Source organism: Canis aureus, chromosome 28 (genome assembly GCF_053574225.1).
Source record: "Canis aureus isolate CA01 chromosome 28, VMU_Caureus_v.1.0, whole genome shotgun sequence".
NCBI lineage: Eukaryota > Metazoa > Chordata > Mammalia > Carnivora > Canidae > Canis > Canis aureus.
The window spans coordinates 33184725-33201847 of NC_135638.1; the positions used below are offsets into that span (position 1 = coordinate 33184725).

At 37.7% G+C, this 17123-nt stretch overlaps 1 long non-coding RNA gene across 1 annotated transcript; it reads left to right on the top strand.

The window, feature by feature from the left end:
* The first annotated feature begins 5842 nt into the window (after window positions 1-5842).
* Window positions 5843-16056, top strand: LOC144300240 (uncharacterized). The gene is made up of 3 exons (XR_013366829.1): window positions 5843-6103; window positions 6503-6659; window positions 15922-16056. It is a non-coding gene; the product is annotated as an uncharacterized LOC144300240 (long non-coding RNA).
* Window positions 16057-17123: the final 1067 nt, after the last annotated feature.

A 17123-nucleotide genomic window follows, 5' to 3' on the forward strand; every position in this document is an offset into this window, starting at 1 on the left:
AAAAAAGTTATCTGGAGTGATTCATTCTATAGGTTAGCTTATGATCATGCCAACATTAACTTGCATAAATAATACAAAGGACATCTTCTATGTGAATTTTGATCATTTTTTTAATTTTTTTCCTTAAAAATCTTTAGAGTTAGAATCTTTGAAATAAGGTACATAAACTCTATTCTGGGTTGACATTGAATAGAGTTATTCCAATCATCTGTATTCTTACCTAGTTTTCTTATATTTCTTTTCATGTCTGAGATAAAAATATTAAAACCTACCCCTGTGTTAATGACTTTACCAAATTCTCTTATAGTTCTAAGTGTTTTTACAGTTATTTTACTACCATGTCATTTGATAAGTAAAGGCTCATGATTTTAACTCATCAGTAACTTGAATCTTTTCTCATTTAAAAAATCTCTCTTGGGATCCCTGGGTGGTGCAGCGGTTTGGCGCCTGCCTTTGGCCCAGGGCGCGATCCTGGAGACCCGGGATCGAATGCCACGTCGGGCTCCCGGTGCATGGAGCCTGCTTCTCCCTCTGCCTGTGTCTCTGCCTCTCTCTCTCTCTCTCTCTGTGACTATCATAAATAAATAAAAATTAAAAAAATAAAAAATCTCTCTTTCAGTGGTATTTGTGTTTCGGCTTTATTGTGGGTTGGAATTGTCAAACATATATTTGCTCTTTTATTCTCTTTAAGGCTTATTATAAAAGTATGTTAATTAGATTTTGTTTTTACACCAAATCTGAGTGCAGTTATCCTTAAAAATGACTCAATATGTTCCCATCAATTGTAATTAGTGTTGTATTGTCATATTTCTTCCATCTTCCTTTATGTTTGTTTTTAATTTCTTACTGGTTCCTCTTTTTTATTCTTTTTTTAAAAATTTTTTAAGATTTATTTATTTATTTATTCATGAGAGACACACAGAGGGAGAGAGAGAGAGAGAGAGAGAGAGAGGTAGAGACACAGGCAGAGGGAGAAGCAGGCTCCATGCAGGGAGCCCAATGCAGGACTCGATCTGAGGATGCCAGGATCATGCCCTGGGCCAAAGGCAGGCGCCAAACCACTGAGCCACCCAGGGATCCCCCTCTTTTTGATTCTTACTTTGCTGGATTGATACAATTTTTTTCTTTCTTTTATCTATTCTGATAAATTGGAATTTTCTTTATGTGTATGTTTTTGCCAGTGCTTACAAACTTATATTAATAATCATATTTAAACCCAGGTTTCTTTACATTGAATAAAGATTCACCTCCTTTTCCCCCCAACCAAGAAAAAAGGCCAAACTTTTTCCTTAACTATTTTGGACCAAGTGTTTGTGTGTCCCCAGCAACCTACCCCAGCCTGAGATGGTATTAGGAGGTGGGGCCTTTGGGAGATAATTAGGAGTAGATGAGGTCTTGGCCCTTACAAGAGTATGAGAGAGCTTGCTTCCTCTCTCTGCTCTCTACCAGTGGAGGTGACAAGGAGAAGACTGTGGGAGGCAGCCAGGAAGAGGAATCTCACCAGAGCCCAACCTTCCAGCATTCTATCTCAGACCTCCAGCCTTCAGAACTGTGAAACAAATTTCTGTTGTTTATATTTTACCCAGTCTGTGGCATTTTTTCAATGCAGCTCAAAAGGACTAAGACAGGAATCCTTTTGTCATACTCATGTAACACCTCATGATAATGTTATTATCCATTTGTGATGTTCACTGCTAACCAGGATCTTTTACTATTTACTCCCCAACCTTGAAATCTGTGTTTTGATTTAAAATTCCATTAACTTGGGGGTGCCTCCGTTAAGTGACGGACTCTGGATTTTGGCTCAGGCCATGATCTCAGAGTCCTGAGTTGGAGCCCAGAGTTGGGCTCCCTGCTCAGTTGGTAGTCTGTGTCAGGATTCTCTCTCTCTCTCTCTGCCCCTCCCCCTGCACACTCTCTCTCACATAAATAAATCTTTTTTAAAAACTCCATTAATCCAATGTACTGTGTCAAATTGTTTTAAAACAATATGGGATGGAATATTTCTTACTTGTCCTGCACACACATGTACACACATGTAGATACATAGAGAGAGAAAGAGAAAACAGATTATAGATTATAGCACTGAATTTGAAGTGTTTCCTACCAATCCCCCCAACTGCAGATGCACCAGTCTTTTACGTATGATATTTCTTATAACACATAAGATAATGCTATACTATATTATATTATTAATCATATATTATATTAACTATATTACATGATTTAACTTTATTATACATAATTTTACATATTATATAATAATTACATGTTATATAATATTTTATCAAATTTCTTTTATTTCTATCTGGGGAGAGAGAGAGAAGCTTAGAAATATAGAGGCCTTAATGTGCTTGGTAACTGTCAACCAATGGAGTACAGGAGATGGTAAACACATGGCCTTCGAGGAAAAACTCTGAGGTGTGTTCTGTATGAATCAGACCAGGACTCATTCTCTTTGTTCTCTTACTCATGTTTCTTGGAATTGCATCCCAAGTAAAACACCTTCACCCTTGTTTCTTTAGGTTCTTTTTATTGGGAAATCACCTTAAGATGTTGGGTTTACTTTCAACATAAAAAAATACATTTTAATTAATGTAATTAAGCAATGTGTTGCAGTAGTTTTCTGTAAGAGGCAGCAAGGCCAAAGTGCCAACCAGAGTTCCATGACCTGTAAGAATCTAAGGTGACAGCTAATAGACCACCATGTTCCTAGGGGCAAGATAGCCAATTAGGATTCTTTGTGACTTGCACTCGTGATTGCACTGAAAAATAGCAATCCTTTACTCAGTTTCTAGATCTGAGCTATTCTCAGAGTCAGATCCCATAGATTAAAGGGGGACCCAGCTCTCTTTGAGGAAGGACCTCAAAGGACGATGCTACCACTAGCATTTAACACAAACATTTCCACACTCCTCCAAAGGGACTTCTAGTCACTGACTAGAGTAACCATATACCAGGTAAATAAGAATGTGTAGGCCTTTGAGGGCTATTGGATACAAGTTTTGAGCTGACACTCCTACCAGGAAACCTGAAACATCAGTGTGGCTCACAGTTAGGGTGGAGTTTGTGGAGACCGTGTGACAAAGGGACTCCTGGCCCATGTCCATCTCCTAGAAGGTCAAATGGGTACATAGATTCACCCTGTGGTCATTTTCTCAGTTACTTCTCTGTATGCAAAACTGGGATAAATATACTTAGAAGCTGGCAGAACCCACACATTTGTCCCTTATCCCATGGAGTAGAAAAAGCCAAAAAGATTTCTGAGATTGCCTCTACCAGCCAAGATAGTAAATCAGGAGCAATAACACAGCTTGAGTTTAATGGCAGAAATTAGGGCTCTCTCGGGGAACCAGAGGATGTGGAGGTGGTAGTTCTCATCTGATTCTCACTCCATTCACTTTTACATTCACTGTGAAAACCACAGAGATGGTGGTGAACTACAAAAACTGGACCAAATGTCAAACCCAAGTAGATACACTGTACAGACGGCTTCTTCTTTTTTTTTTTTAATTTTATTTATTTATTCATGAGAAACACAGAGAGGAGAGAGAGAGAGAGAGAGAGAGAGAGAGGCAGAGGGAGAAGCAGGCCCCATGCAGGGAGCCTGACATGGGACTCGATCCCAGGTCTCCAGGATCATGCCCTGGGCCAAAGGTGGCACCAAACCACTGAGCCACCCAGGCTGCCCTGTACAGATGGCTTCTTTACTGAAAGAGATGAACGCAACCTGTGGTACCTGGTATGAGGCCACGGTCTCGGCAAATGTGTTCCTTTCAATACCTAAGAACAAAGATTACCACAAGTAGTTGGCATTTGCACGGGAAGTGCAGCAATAAGCAGTCACTCTTCTTCCAGGGCAAGGTTAGTTTGCCTGCTTTCTGATGCAATATTGATTGCAGGGATCTTGCAAGGACATCTAAAAAGCCTTCTGGATGCCCTATAGAATAGCAATATTATCTGAATGTTTAGAGAATGCCTGATTTACTGATATGGGATTCTGCGTAACATCATCTTACACTAAGGGACCCACTTCATAGTAGAAGAGGTGTGATAGAGGGCAGATGACCAGGGCACTCACTCTTCTATGGTATTTTATATGGACTGACTTACTGAAGGCTCAGCTAAAAAGCCAGCTCAGATGTCATACTTATAGAGGTGGCTTTGTTCCCCAGAATCACGCACACACACACACACACACACACACACACACACACACATATTAAATATTCAATAGCATTATGTGGTCCTGTAGAGCTGTGCCTCCAGTGACTAAAGTACATAGGTCCAGAAACAAAGAATGGAAATACATTTGGCTTCTATTATCATCACTCTTAGTAGCCTACTTGCAGAATTTATGAGTCTTATCTGCACAGTTTTAGGTTTTACTGGGTTTGAGGTCTTAGTTTCCAAGAGACGGGGTAAGAGATCTATTAGCACATAGCTACAATTGTAACTTTGGTTGCTTTGGAAACTTCATGCTGGTAGATCAACGGTCAAAGAAAGGAGTCATTGGTTGGGACAATTAATGATGTTTATTGTAAGTAGCTGGTGTTGCTGTTATATAACAGGGGCAGGGAAGAGTGTATCTAGAACTTGATGGTCCAGCAGGATCACTGGTGAGTGTGCCCATGCTCTATGACAATAGCCAACAGGCAACCCTAACAACCAAGCAAAGCAACCAAGGGCTCTCAGACCCTAGGATATGGGAGTCAGGACCCTTTAGTCAGTCAGACCACCTAGGGCAGCTGGAGGGTTGGCTGAGGGTGAGAGAAATCTGGGGGGTGCGGTCAGGTGGAGTTGGGTGGTAAATCCATTGTTGGTAATAACTGCATCAGTGGGGATCGAAGATTGTCTTACTGCTTATTGTGTGCTTGTTAGCGTTTGTCCTGGCTGCCACCTTGAAGTCACCTTGGTCAGTGACAAAGTTTATTGGGGGATTATGAACAGGTCTGAGTTGTGTGACAGTTGCTAAGGTGTTTCTGGTTTTGTCTGAAGCTGTGGTGAACAGTTTGTGTGCCCATCACAGTGCATCCCACACCACCACTCTTGTCCATCTCTGCTTTTCTGCCCCAGTCCTTTCAGCTTATTTGTTTTCTTAAGAAACAGAAGCCTTTTCAGTGCAGATCCAGACACAAGTGAGAAATGCAGAGGAGTTAATACTCCTAGGGACAGCCCTAGAGCCATGGGGGATGGCATTTGGTGGGTAAATGCCTGGTCCTCCCAGCCTAGCTGGAAAATTTTGGGAGGTTTCTCACAGCTGCAGGCTTAACTATGTACACTTTACTGGTTTCCCGTCCTTCCTTATCTGGCTCCAGCTCCTTCTCTTGTCTTTCTTGCCAATCACCTGCATCCAAACTCTTTTCTTTGTTTTAGGGAACATAAGCTAAGAGATTGGATTTCAACTTTTCTCTACAAAATTATCAATTTTTTTCTCCTCCAGCATCAAATTATTCATCACTAGGCCATTTATTCATAAAAAGAACGAGAATCTTAAACTGTGATTCTAAATAAATCAGAATTGAAGAACTATTCAATAAGGTTTTTTTTTTTTTTTAATTTTGCAAACGTATAAGAAAAGGATTTTATGGGATGAAGCACTCAGAGTCTCTGAATGGCAGACCAGGACGAGATTACCACTTGTACAATAAGGACTATGTCCATGAGTCACACTCCTTGGCATGAAACCATTGGGATGTGACAACGACAGGACACCAAGTGCTGATGATCCCTTCCTCAAGGCTGCTCTTTGTTTGGGTTACGCACATTGCTGCCTGTCTTTTTACTTTGCCCCTTTGTTTTTCCCAGTCCAGACTCTGTATTTCCATATATTCTCTTCTCTCTCTCTCTTTCACTTTTAAAAACATTCTCTTGACATTTTGCCCTTTCTCTTCATGTAGTATATAAACGGTTGTGTCATTTGAGGCTTTTTGTAATCGGATTCCCTTTCTCTAGTAGTTTCTTGGAAGTACTGATTTTTCCCCCCAGGTTTATAGAATAATTTTCAAGAACTTTGGTCAAATCTCAGATTTCATACAGTCTTTATGGATTCCTCAAGCCCATTCTTGATTCTTCAATGTCTTGCTAGTGAAGACAACCCTAGGTAGGTTTTTACAAATTGGAATCTCAAAAATATATACACACACACACGAACATATATATAAAGTGAATTTTTTGCAATCTAATTACCTCAAGATATAAAAAGCCAATTTCAGGCACAGAACTCTGTAGCATAAGAATCTGAAAGTTCCTGTGTCAATTATATCTTGGTAAACTGGGGGAGGAAAATCTGAAAGCAAAAGCATTCATGAGTACAGATTCTACAATTTTCACTTTTATATAACATCATGAGCTACATGAACATGGTCTTGCCTCAAGGTCTTAACAAATAATCACGACAGTGTCAGTGGACAGCCATAATCCAGAATTTCATAAATGAAAATGTGGGACGCTTACTGTGGCTTTTTGAAAAATTAACATTTTGTCATAAAAATATTTAAAGGGCACATGTAAAAAAAGAATGCTTGGTGGTAAAAGAAGGATTTCAGAGGAGGGTACAGACCAGGAGAGGGTGCTGAATATGTGCCAGGGGCTGAAAGCCCTCACCAGAGAGAAATGAGAAAAAGTGCCTAGAAGGGGAAATGTGATACAAACACAGAGTAAGTATCATTGGAACTTATTTTCACTTTTCACACTCCTCTTTTCCCCTTCTTCCTTCATTCCTCCAAGTTTCCACCATTTAAAATTGAAATAATAATATTTAATATTGAATAATATTGAAAATTAATTGATTTTGTGCTAACCACATACTATGTAGCAAGGTCGGATGAAAAAATAGTACACCATGTACTTGGCTTTCACTCTTTAAAATCAGTTAAAAGTCTGTCACCTCCAAACCTCAGTCAAACAGCCAATGTAGCCCCTGCTCCAGTGTTCACTCCCTAGGGCATGGCCCCTTTGTTGGTTTCTTGCATGCTTGCCTCCTGGCCCTTCCCTCGAAACTATTTCTTATCCCCTATTTCCACCTGAGATATCCCATCAGAAGAACCACCTGAGATATCCCATCAGAAGAAGGGGTTCAATGTGGCAGTGATGGGGTTAAGAGATTGCAAAATAGAATTTCTAGACAACAATGTTGGAGCATGGTTCCCCCAAGCCCAGCAGCTGATCAGGATAGGTCATCATAATAGCCAATGTCCACCATCTTTCTCCTGGGAACCACTTGGGTGGGTGATGAACTATGTTGCAGGAAAAGTGATTTTTCAAATGTCTTGTAACTCTTAAATGATCTCTAGACTACACCCTGTATTTGAGTATCCTTCTAAAAGTTTTGCCTCAGCAAACACTGATGCATCCTCCAAACACAGCAAACTGAAGAAAACCTTGATGTGAGTTTAAAAGGGTTGAGTGTATCACTATAGTAACAAAAGTAATTTGCTAAATGGGTTGCAGTATCCCACAAAAGACAGAAAATAAATTGGAGCTGATTTAGTAGGAAATGTCTCATTTTCTGAAACTTGCTATAGTTAATGAGAATGCCAGAGTTTCTTAGCATCTGCAGTGCGACTGTTTCATCCTGATCTTGAAACGTTGGCATTTTAGGACAGTAGCTTGGGAATGGAGGGACATTTGTGGAATATGTGGCCATTTCCTGGACACTTCTGAATTCACAGTTAAAGGGCAAAATAGGATTCCAGATTTACTTAATATCTTTTACATCAAGTGAGGAAAATATTTATAAGGTAAAAATAAACTTTAAGGAAACAGATACCTAATATCCCACACTTTGTTCCCAATGCTCTAGTACTTAATCCACGTTTAATACGAAGCCAAATCTGGATTCTGTAGTATTTACAATGTAAGTGAATGCTCCCTTCTGTTAACTACAGAACTGCTAAGTCGTTATTTATTACCAGTCTCTTTTTGCTATGCGGACTCTCTTCTGAATTACCTGGCAGGGCCAGTGAACTGTCAAGGATCTGCGTTCACAGGGGTCCCTCTTCTCCACATGGGCCGCTGTACCTCATGTTTTGTTGTGCAGCATTCCCCAGGGCAATGTATCCATCAGTTGGCTTATGTCAGATCATTTTGTTTGACCATATATATTTATTTAAAATGAACTCTGGACTCAAATAATGCCCCTGTTGTCAGGATGAGTGCTATTTCCTTTCAAAATGTAAAGAAAGCTGGTGTCTCTGTTTCTGTAGTTTGATAGAAGCCAGATTCCCCATACAACAGGACACCAAGGATTTGTGCTTTCTCTATAGAGCCCTGCCAACTCTGGAATAAGATTTCTTTGCATACATGTTTGGCTAAGCTTTGTTGACGTGATCTACGGCCAAGTTCTCGTCCCCCTTCTCTCTGTAGTACGTTTTCTCAGAAAACAGGACTCTCATTAATGTCAGGGGGTCAACGCCTATTCCTGGGCTTTGTTTCCTAAAAGAATTCCATGTTTAAAGCAAGCTTATGCCAGAAGAGATGAACAATGCCAACAAATAAATAAATAAATCTGGTTGATGTTAACGCAGCTCATTTTTTTTCAATACACATTTTGAATGTTATGTTTGTCTCTATAATAATAATAATAGCTTCTATGTGTTATTATTATTTACTGGCCTATTCAGGGATTTCTACCCTTATGCTAGAAGGACAAAAATATTTGTAAAGGTGCCAAGAATTTTCCAGTGCCTAGAGATAGACACAAAAGCTGATACAAGGGGCTATTTCTGGTATCACATTATCCCAAGACATTAAAATGCTTTGGCTAAAAAGTGATATTGAAATAATGTGTTGTTTTCTTTGTGATGCTTAAAATAGCAATAAAAAATTATACCATGCTCTTTGCTTTTGTTTACTTAATTATTTAATAGTAGATGGGATTTTGTTTTTTGGTAGGAGATTTGTTGAAAGTTAAGCACCTTTATTGAATATTTAGTAGAGGTTTAAAAATAAATAAAAACTTCTTCAAGATTTTTTTAAAGGATAAAATGTATGAAAAATAAAGAAATCTCTTCTATAGTCCAAGGAATTTATGAACTATGACAGATATTTAGGCACAGTTAACTCTGCACATATCAACCAATATGAAAAATAATAAATAATATGCATTTTTGCATTAAAATGTGTCATATTTAATCCTAGTGTTTTGTTGTAAAATTCTGCAAAATCCATTCTCAGCCAGTGGCTGGGTTTTGATTTCTGGCCATGGTTTAAATGGCATTACCAAGATGCTTGTGAGATTGTACTTTCAGGGAAAAGGAACAGAATCTTGGTAATAAGAGGACTATGCTTTAGGACTATGCTGATTTCATGACAAATGCTCTTCCAAGGAAATTTTTGAGAGAAACAGCTCCTGATGTGGGAGATACTGATTTTTTTTTTTTTGTCTTCCTCAACCAGTGATTTTATTGATGTTCCATAAACATATCATGACTGTATGAAAAATAATGTATAATTTGAGTTAATGTCTCTGCTTTAACCACCACGTGTTACATTTATTGGAACTAGATCTATAATGCATACAGTTCATTGTATCTCTGAATTTGTTTGCATTATGCACTTCATGTTTTATAGGAGGGTATGAAAAGAACCTAGTTTTCTTCTTACGATTCAAGTTCATGAGGAAGCTTCTTGTCTATTCTGTTTGTATGATCTGGCTTCTGGATCCCCTCACCTTCTAGAATGTACAATCTGGACAAGAGTTGTTGATAATGCTGCTCCAGAGTTTGGTAGATACAGCCTGCTTTTTTCTTTGATTATTGTGAGGAAGCTGCAGAATGCCAGAACTGCCTCCAGGACATCATTATAAACACAGATTGCAAAGTACAGAGCACCATGGAATAGCAAATTCTGTTTCACATCTTAGGCAATGGGAAAGAATCAACTTTAAACATAAATGGATCAGTTTAATGAAGGCATGGGATGAGTCAGACAGAAGCACCGTCAGTAGATACTTTGCAGAAGGGCTCTTTCTTTCTAAAAGCCCTCGTGAATTATGGTCAAAGGCATTGCTCATAACCACTGAATAGGCAGACACATTTAGAGACCAGCCGGCATCATTGGTAAATGAAAAAGATTGCTTTAGGGTAAAATTCAGTTTTGACTGTAAATTGACACTGAACCTCTAGGGCGATGATGCATGAAATTTCTTAAATATTTGAACACATGTATTTATATGGAGAAAATTAGTTTGTCTTAGTATATACATGCCCTCCCTGCCCTCTCCCCTTGTTGGCCAAGCAGATCCAAGATCAAAGGGAATGTAACCGTAGGTCTGGTGTAAGCAGTGCAGTGGATCACCACACTTCTGAAATCTCTGGGCAAATTAGACTCTCTCCACTTCATTAAATAACACTTTTCACATATTTATTGTCAGTGGCAACCTTGAAGTAGACTAGAGGACCTGTGGTTTTTGGCAGATTACAAAGGACTTTATGTCCAATTTACTACTTTGTCAGAACTTCCTGTGGTCTCTGTGAGCCTTTTTAGCCAAAAGATTGTTTCAGAAGCTCCTGTCAGCTTCCAGCAATGGATACATTTTTTATATTATCTCAATGGAATGTCTGAGAAAATCTTTGTTAGAATCGCTTATTAATATGTAAAGCACCCAAACTGGGTTTTCAAATCACATTTCTTCCATCAAAAAGATCTATCTTCTTGGCCAACACTTTTAGTGTGTCTTAACAATATTTAGGAGTATTTTTCCTTCATCTAGGGCAGTTTGTCAATATTCTTAGAGGCAATTAGAAAAGTTCTCTGATCTTTGACATTTTCTTTATAATTCATCATTTTATTTTTAAAGATTTATTTCTTTGTTTTAGAAAGAGAGAGAGTAGGCTGGGAGGGGGCAGAGGGAGAGAGAATCCCAAGCAGATCCCCAGCTGAGCGTGGAGTTCTCACCACCCTGAGATCATGACTCGAGTTAAAATCAACAGTCTGACACTTAACTAACTGTGCTACCCAGGTACTCCTATAGATAATAATTTATGATCATGCAACTTAAAGAGTAGCCAGAGAGATAAAAGACTTCAAACTTTGAGCATGTTTTCAAAGTGCTGGTGTCTAGTGCAATTATATCCAATCAATTTTGATGAATAAAAATAGAATGAAAGCATAGGAGCTACAAAATAAAGTGGCAATGAAATTACTGTTTTGCCTAAGATTATCAAAAGTAAAAAAATAAAAAAAAAACTTTCCAAAAAGTTTCTAAGTGATTATTATGTGCTATAAGCATAAATGCAAGTTTTTCTGAAAGTATTCTTTCTCCCTTCATTCTTTTTTCTTATTTCCTCCTCCCTCTTTCTTTTTTATTTTTTTCTGTCTTTCCTTCCTTCATTTTCTCCTCCTCCTCCTTATTCTTTCTTCTTGTGACTTTGCAATTCCAAGTCCTTACTATAATAGAATATTTTTCCTCTGATTTAAAAAGAAATTGAATACATTTAAGGATTGCTACAGATAACATTTAACAATGTTAGCGTCATGCTAATTAGGAGCTAAAGTAGCCAAAAAGGTGGCATTGGTAAAATTTATTAAAGGTTTTTCAAATGTCAGATTGTGACAAAATATAGCATTTGCTTAAATTTACTAAACTTCTTTTTATTAGAAGGATATTGTCTTTTTTATTACACTTTTTGTGCCAGATTATAAGCTTCAATAATATATTTATTTAGCACCTTTGCTTATATTATAAAGAAAGTGATTTGTTTTTGGTGAACTGTGTTTAATGTGCTACCATTTGCTGTGTTTAATGCATGACCTTGGACAAAGCACTTCAATCTTTCACTCTCTGTGTTCCTCAGTTTGTTCATCTGCACAAAGAAGATAATAGTTTCTACCTGTTAGAGTTTTAGGAATCTATAAATAAGCATTTTTAAAGTACACAGAGTAAGTCTCTGTGTTTGTTATATAAAAATAAATGTACATATTTATCTCACAAAATAGCCTTTCTGCTTTGTCGTTTCCTGCCTGCCCGCTTGACGCCCTTTGTCTTCTTTCCTTCTTTCTTTTCTTCTTTCCTTCTTTCAACACATGAGAAAGCAACAATAAAATTTGTACTGAGATCATTTTTCTACTAGTATATTGGTTAACAGAAATTTTTATGGTTTTACTCCCCAGATATATTTTATCTCTTCTATTTTTGTGCTATATGTCTTTTTTTTTTGCACAAGTAAACAGTTATCCATGTAAAATAAATATGTAAGAATCTGGACTGAAAAGCCCAAGATGAATTTCATAATGAAATCATCCTCATATAGGTAAGATTGGGAGAAAGGGAACAGTTTGACATTTCCTGACATTAGGAGTCAGAGCCTATTTTTCAGAGCTTGTTTGAAGGTAATGGTGCCCAGAACTTCTTAATAAAGATAATAGGCCAGAATGATTAAGGAGCTCTCCTTTAGGGATCTGATAATGATTAAAGGTCTGATGCCTCATTGAAAGCACTTTGGGTATCACCTCATTTTAAAGTTGAATATGTGCCACTTGGGATCATGCTAAAATTATTGTGAGTTAGGTATCCAGGCTCAAGTATCAAGCTGAAGGAGAAGAAGAGGGGACACCTGGGGTGGCTTACCAGTTAAGCATCTACCTCTAGCTCAGGTCATGATCTCATGGTCCTAGAATCTAGCCCCATATCACACTCCCTACTCAGCGGGGAACCTGCTTCTCCCTCTCCCTCTGGTCCTCCTCCCCACTTTTTCTCTGTCTCAAATAAATAAAATCTCTCTCTCTCTCTCTCTTTTTTTTTTTTAAATAGGAGGGGCACCTGGGTGGCTCAGTGGTTGAGCATCTGCCTTTGGCTCAGGTTGTGATCCTGGGGTTCTGGGATCGAGTCCCGCATGGATTTCCCCACAGGAAGCCTGCTTCTCCCTCTGCCTATATCTCTGCCTCTCCCTCTGTGTCTCTCATGAATAAATAATAAAATCTTAAGGAAAAGGAGAATGTGTTAGTGTAAAAGTCAGCAGTCTAGGTACAGAATATGCATTTTAAAGAATGTTATGAAAGACGTGCCTGAGTTAACTTTGAATGGGGATGGTGATGGTGCGACAGAGATGGGGATTGGGATGGAGGATATATAGTCTGAGGGCTGGAGCTTGGTAAAGGCAAAGACTTTAGGCAGGGATGATCGTGAGGTACTTATTAAGGCGGAACATGGAAGAGCCAAAGGCCAACTTCAATTTCCCAAGACTTCTTTAGCTCTGAGACTACTTTCTGGGCAATTCGCATTTTGAGAAGTGCTTGACAAGTGGCTTTATAAATTAGGATGTATGGTACAGGATTCTAGACTGTGCTTCAGGGAATAAGCTCTTGGCTAACTAGTGCTCAAATTGAAGCAAGAACAGACTGAATTATATTGCCTCAGGGACAGTACATCCCGTTCACTGGGCAGAACTAAACCACCCCTGACAGAGGTTCAGCTTTAATCTCTGGCCAACTAAAGAGCAATTTTACTTTGCCTTGAGAATGCACTAGTCCTACAGAATTGGAATTTCAAAAAGACTTCACCTTTAAAGTCACCTTCAATATTACCTTATTTGCTCTCTTTATGTTATCATTTATACACAGAGGCATTTCCATTTACTGTTATGCAGGATGGTAAAATAAATAGCTCTCATTAATATTTTATCTGATCTTTATTCCTATCACTAGATGCTCTTCTGTGTTCTATTCTGTCATTGTATACAGCACTAGATACACACACACACATATAACTTGAGGAAATTAAAAATTTTTTTGGAATATTTATGATCCTTATGCATTGTTTATTCATGTTCTCTTAATAAATCAAATTTGATTTTCTCCTTTAAGTATTTTCTTCTCTTTCTTTCTAAGTAGATGTAGGCATTCGCTGATTTTTTCATTCAGTCATCCAGTTGTCAAATATTTACTATTACCTAAAATATGTCAAATATTACAATAGGAGATGGACCAAGGAGAATCTGTGTTTCTTGTTCAAAGCATGAAAGTCTACTTGGAAAGATAAAAGTCTGTGATGGCATACAAAGAAATTTTAAATCCTTATAAATACAGTAATAAAAAGGCAAATACAGAATAAAATGGAATTCAAAGGATAAAAATGTTTAGTTATTTTAAGAAAGAAAGAATATAAATTTTGGATAGTCTAGATTTCAGATCATTTTTTTTTACTACAAGAATTTCAGTTAATTTGCATTCTTAAAAGGAAGTTAAATACTCCTAACTTTTTTTACACTAATGAGTATTTCTATATTCTTTTTATTATAAAATATTTGTATATATAAAGAAATCAGTTAATAATATAATCAATCTAATACCTAGCTTCAACAATGATCAACATATGGCTGCTGTTCCTTCTCCCAAAACTTTTCCCTACACCCCACAACACAATTATTTTAAGGCAAATTCTAGAATCGTATAATGTATTTTGCCAATACTTAAGCACATATCTCTAAGAGAAAGGTTTTTTAACATAACTAGAATACCATTATAGTACCTATAAAATTTAATAATGTAAAGCAAATTGCAAAAATCATATAATTCCATCTGTAAATATTGCTAAGAGATGGGATTTTTTAAAACATGACAATGCCATCATGACATCTAAAAATAATAGTAATTTAAAAAAATATCATTTCAGGTCAAGTTGGTGTTTGAATTTTCTTAATTATCTCATAAAAGCCTCTGCATACTTACTTCATTCGAATCAAGTTTAAAGATCCACACTGCATTTGGTTGATAGCTTTTGTAGCTCTATACCAGTTCCTTCCCCTGCTCCCCAAATTTCTATGTTGAAGAATATAAGTGTTTGCCCTATAAAATTTCTCATTATAGGTCTTTAGTTGATTGCACACTTGTGATGCCTTTCAATGTGTTCCTCTTATCCTCTGCAGTTCAAATATCACTGGGTTCAGAAGCTTGATCAATTTTAGTTCCTTGGCAAAAAGACTTAGATGATGCTGTGCACATAACTGCATGATGTCAGGAGGCACGTGACACTGGATTATTCATCTTTTTGCCATCGGAAGATGACTGAGCATGTTTAGATATTATCTGCCTTGGACATCCGTTTCTAAACTTTGCTATTATCCCTACACCCAATGGTGTTAGCAGCCATTGATTATTACTGTCAAGGCCCATGAGCCCCTTCTTTCATTAGTTCTGTAAAATGGAGGTACTCTGATTCTGTCATCCCTACAGCTTTCCTTAGCTGTAAATCTTCAACAAAGAAAATATTTTCCTCCTCAACTCTTTGGTTATCCCAAAATATAGTTTAAGACAGGTATTTATTATTTTCTTTTATTGGCAAGTTTTAGAATAAAGAATTGGCCTAGCAATCTCCAAAGCTAAGTAAGATCTTTCCCTAGTCATTACAAATTCATGTTTTTTAAAATGACAGATTTGATGCTTCAATTCATTCCTTATTTTTATTGCTTATATTGTTCCATTTGGTCCCTAGAAGCCTATCCAAATTTGCTTCTTCTAGTATTTTGACCTGAATCTAGTAGCCATCAAGTTTCCTTCCATTTTGATGTTACAAGATCTTTCAACCTCATTCAATACACTGCTTGCTCAATCTATGGAATTAATCATTTCTCCAATTAAAACTGGCTTCTTTTCATGGCAAATTGTTCTTACAGACCAAAATTTGGGCTATGGTTATTGTTGTTACTGGGTTTGTTACTGCTTCTAGAATATTGAGTATGTGAAGCAAATAAATTTTTTAAAATAAAAATACTTCCTGTGCACATAATGATATTTTCAACTCGAATGTAAGGTTATATAGTTCTTGTCTAGCTTATTTGATTCTATATCTTTTTCCTTTGGGGCTTAACATTTTGCTTCCAGATGACATTAATATAACTGCTTTTCAAAGGAGAATATGTGTGTATGTGTGTCCAAAAACTCTTGGTTCCCTACCTTACCCTTTGTTCTTTATCATTGCAGAGCACAGGATGGCTCAGGACCCACTTGTGAAGCTGGGGTTGGCTGGGACTCAGCTGAGAAGCAGGAGGTGGGCACAGCAAATGACAATGCCCACTGCAAATGTATTACTATTCCCACTGACATATTCAACTTCTCAAGAATAAATCATTTTTGGTCTATATTTTCTCCTCTTCAAAACTGCTTATTCTAATGTCAAATATAGGGCCCTTTTAAATTTAGTTGAGAACACAAATCAATATTTCATTGATTTATTTTATTTGTGTTTCATTGAGAAGGAGGCAGCTAATATGAATGTGCAAAGTCAGTTCCTCTCTTTCTAATTCCTAAGAGAAATTCAAAGAAGCTAGAGCTACAGGGAGATGTAATTTGGAGACTGTGGTGAGAAAAGCCCCCTTTCCTGCCCCTCCAAAAAGTTATTTTTCTACTTCTTGTGATTATTTATGCTAGAAATAATTCTTGGGCTCTTCCCATACACAACTAGGTGATTGTCTAATTAGTGCAATTACCATACCAGGAAATCCCAGTGGGCTTCTTGTATACACTGCTAGGACTTCTATGCTACTAGTTCTCAGAGGCAAGAGAGAGGTTAAGTGGCAATGTCTCTTGTTGACTTCTGAGACAGACTGTACTCTCTCAAGAAAGCTTTTTTTATCACCCCTCTATTGCTTTCTGAGCCTGGTCCCTTAAGCGTTATATTTATCTTAAATTCTTGGTGTTTTTTTCATGTGGTTAGTGCTCATTCCTATTTTTTGGAGTGGATGTATGCTTTTCTTATGTGTGATAGTTCACTCCTTATAGACATTTGGGAAAAGAAGGAAGAAGAACCTAGCATCCAGGCTATTGCCTAAACTTCTAGAAATGACTAGAAAAGAGAATTTAAAGAGTGGAGGGCAGAGCTTAGTGAATAAAAGAATATAATATACTCAATGTTGAAGGACAGCACAGATGGAAAAACAGGTTCGGAAAATTGGTTTCTCAGGATCCCTGGGTGGCGCAGCGGTTTGGCGCCTGACTTTGGCCCAGGGCGCGATCCTGGAGACCCGGGATCGAATCCCACGTCGGGCTCCCTGTGCATGGAGCCTGCTTCTCCCTCTGCCTATGTCTCTGCCTCTCTCTCTCTCTCTCTCTCTCTGTGTGTGTGATTATCATAAAAAAAAAAATTGGTTTATCTCACGTTGGAAGACCTAGATTTAGTGTGATTT